Genomic DNA, 4002 nt, shown 5'->3' with positions numbered 1-4002 from the left:
ATGTAGGCCCAGCACTCTTTCCTGCTTATGCAGGGGGTCGGACTCGATGATCTATTGAGGTCCCTTCCGACCCTAGTATCTATGAATCTATGAGTAAAATAAATATTGAATACAGTTCTATTTTTTTCCATTGTTAGCATAGCAATATAGTAATCTGGCTTGGCTGAAGTAGTATAAGCTTTCCTCTGTGGTTCAAATATTTTTCTATTTCAGATAAAATTGATTCAGTTTACATGTTTATAACTACATTCAAATACTGTGCATTTGTGAAAAGATACAGCTATATTAAAGCTTTGGTGTGCATTATTTTTCATATTGAGTAAGGATTTATGCATGTCTCTTGATTTAACAACTTTTATTTCACACTTTATGCAGAGGGAAGCAGATTGCTTTTTGCTGTTAAATCAGAAAATGTTACTGGTTTTAAATCTAATAAGTAATGCTATTGGAGCTAGTTCTTGTTCTGTTCAGGTTTGTCTAGACTTAGAGGGGCTTTTATTATTTTTTGTTGGAGTTAACTTTCTAAGTTAAAAATGGTAGTCTAGATAGAATATTGCTGGGGACGTTGATTATTCAAAGCAATACAAGTGGCCAACAGGTTTATTGCAATGAGGCATCTAAGCTCCAACAACCAAATTACTGACCTCAAAAACAAACAAAAATCTTGACCATTACAGCAGGGAAGATAATGGGAGACAGAGATAGCGGCAGCCTTAAGAGGTGGCTTGTGCAGAGGCAAACAGGGTAGAGATATGAAAGAAATCATTAGTTTTAAACCTCCCCTTAACTTCTTAAGTGAAAGGCAAGCTGTCTTTTCAGCAGCAATACTGGTATGACTCTTTAGATATGTTTAACTCTTTTGTAGTTGTAAAATATGAAGTAGAATATGTTCAATATTGAACCTGCCATTTTACAGACTTGAGTTGAAAGTCTACTGCTCTGAAGGCAGTTGGAAGTTTTTGTAAGTCAAGAGAAAAAGTTAATGTTCAAAATCGCATGAAAATGTTGATTTTTTTTTTTTTAATCTTTTCTGAAAGATCTCTTCTAAATATAGTGAAAGGAGGTATTAGAGAATGCCTACTGCCAGAGAGATTTGCTTCTGTGAGCCTTAAAGGATGTGGGACAGGCTGTGCAGGTGCAAATACCACTATATGTTGTAAGCTTGGGGTGTGTTTGTTGTTGTTGTTGTTTTTGTTTTGTTAGGAAGATATTTGTTAAGTATCTCAAATCGAAAAATGAGACTTACAAGTTGTGGTAAAATACCTGGTCTCCCTTGTGGTATGAACCTCAGGCTTTCATGCTTTAACACTTATCTGTATTATTATTCATACAGATGTCTATGTACAACCATCTAAGCCATTAAGCCAAAGAAGGAAGCACTGAAACATGGGTCGCTTTCAATATCTTAATAATCTTATCAAATTTAAAAGCAACTTACCTGCTTTTAAGTTAAACATAAGTTCCACTGCTTTGTTAGATCAGGGCCCTAAATGCTTACCTCAGCTTCTTGCTTTAGACTGCTTTTCTGTATTGATGGAAACTTTTATTGATTGCTGAAATCATCATGTAATTATGCATCAGCATAATTTACCCATTTTTCTGAAGGCAGTATAGTCAGATCTCTGCAGTAATGGTTTGCACTTAATTTTTCATACATAGCAGTAACATTATAGCATGCTTTTCTAGAGTTTTTTTTTAAGTAAAAACATTCACTAAATTTGGTAAGTGCCCTATTCAACAGAACTTTTTTGGTAGCTAATGTAAGTTTCCTAGGTGTGACCCTGAATCTGGTACATGTTTATGGGGATCTATTTGCACTAAACATATACTTTATTTTGTTAGTGAAAATAGACTCTTTCCATTCCAGCAAAGTAGAAATGGGTAGTGATGTGAGGATGCACATACTAGGGCGTTGCAGTATTGTATGGAAATATATTTTTGAATGGACGTGAGCATAAATATATGTTGTTGTGTTTGCGTAAATAGGTTGCTGTGGCTGTGAAAAGCCTCGTTAGACTCCAGTTCCTTTTCTCACTCGAGCGGGATATAGTCCTTAGTGAATTCATAGGTTTTCAGAGAGAGAACTGTTTCATTAAAGACCAACCGTGAATTGAGTATAAATATATGCACATTGAAAAGCAAACCTATGTCAAATTTTAGGATTTTAATCCTTAAAAATGAATATGAGGAGGTTCTGCCAAATATTTGGAAAGCCAAGCATTCATTTTCTGTTGTTTTAAAAGTTTTCTGTTGTTCTATCCAGTTAGTATGAATATTTTTAAAAACAACTGGAATTCAAGTAAACAAGGGCTTAAACTACTCAAAGTATTGGTGAAATCATTTTTTGGGAAAGAAAATCTTTATAAAACAACAGATGGAACGTGTTATATTGCAAATGCCTTATTTAGGACTGGGCTCCTAGTCTGCATTTAGATAAAACTTTGTGCTATATTCTGTTTAAGGTGCAGATCAAATATTACCTCCTTGTCCTCTTATTACTATTCTGATTATCTGCATGTTTGACCTCTATTAAATATGCAGCCTACAGGCATACTTTTCCATCTCCGCATAGTTAATATAAGGGTAGACAGAATGCTAGAAAGCATTTATATATGCTTTTTTGTTAACTAGCCCATTCTAGAACTTGAATCATTTTTTAACATGGACAGTTATACAATTGTGAATAAATCAAAAGAATGGAAAACATGGTCTTATGTAATAGCTGTTTCAAATGTTTATGCTGACCCTAGCTTTTAAGTATTAATTTCCAGACAGGCAGTAGTTTAGTACTACATTTTAAAAAATAAAGCTTATGTGTAGTAAAATATTTACTTTTAACATTTGTAAACTTTACTGGTGAAGCAAACTATTTTGATATTGAAAGAATAAACAAATGCATTTTGATTAGAAAAAAACAACCTTGGTAACTCACTATTTAATTTTTACACTAACATGTGGCTTATTAAAAGACCAGGGTAATTGGGCAGAAAACTGAGTGTTCTTGAAAACATGAAATATATGGTATATTTAAAATAAAAGACTACCCCTCCTCCCTCAACCACCCAGTTCTCAGGAACCCAGAAGCAGGGGCCTAAGCAGCCCCTCCCACACAGATGCCTTCAGTCCAGGTACCACCACACACATTTCAGGAAACTGGGAATAGTCTTTATTGACTTCAGTGTTCATGAAAAGGGGATCAGAAAATTGCAGTTTCAAGCAATTTGATGTCACTGAGGCAATTACATCTTCATCATCCTCTTCCCTGGCATTTGGCAATTGAGGGTCTTCCTTCTCTGCTCAGGGAATATTGAGGAAACTGAGACACTTGTCGCTGGGAAGCACAGCTGCCTTTTTTAGCTCAGTTGGTTAGATCATGGTGCTAATAACACCAAGCTTACACGTTTGATTTAAGGTTGGACTAGGTGATCTCTTGAAATGCAGTGGGTTGGGTATTCAGTACTGGCCCCCTGGTGACAGCTTGACAACAAAAGGAAGTATTAAAGCATGGCATCATAGCAAGGCGATGTGCAGATGTGCCCTATAATGCCTAAAAGGTAAATATTTTTAGATCCCTTGGCATATACATATAGACACCCTGTAAACTGGGACAGCTGTGAACTGGTTTCCAATTAGTGACATTCTTGGAAGGGTTCAAGTGTTATGTAGGGTTTTACCATACATCTGGGTTTTCCCGGACATGTCCTCTTCTTCCTTGGTCCTCCTATCTCCGTTCACGTGCATTTTTTTTAAATATCAACAAATGCCCAGGATTTTGCTCTGCCTTCCCTCAGCTTTGAAGGTCTTCCTGGCACTGTCTGCCATGCCCCAGCAAGGAGCTGCTTGGGGTTGGTGTGGGGGATACGGGGGGCATGGGAGGACGATTGGAGGCAGGGACATCCTGTCCATTTGCCCATGTGTCCCAGCAGCTGCAGGCAGGTAAGTCTGTCAGGGGTTGGAGGGCCAGGGCTTGGGGATTGTGCAGGGGTGTGTGGGGGAGGGATG

This window comes from Crocodylus porosus, unplaced genomic scaffold, assembly GCF_001723895.1.
Source record: "Crocodylus porosus isolate Cpor-Errol unplaced genomic scaffold, CroPor_comp1, whole genome shotgun sequence".
NCBI classification, from domain to species: domain Eukaryota; kingdom Metazoa; phylum Chordata; order Crocodylia; family Crocodylidae; genus Crocodylus; species Crocodylus porosus.
Note: the sequence above shows the minus strand (reverse complement) of the source record.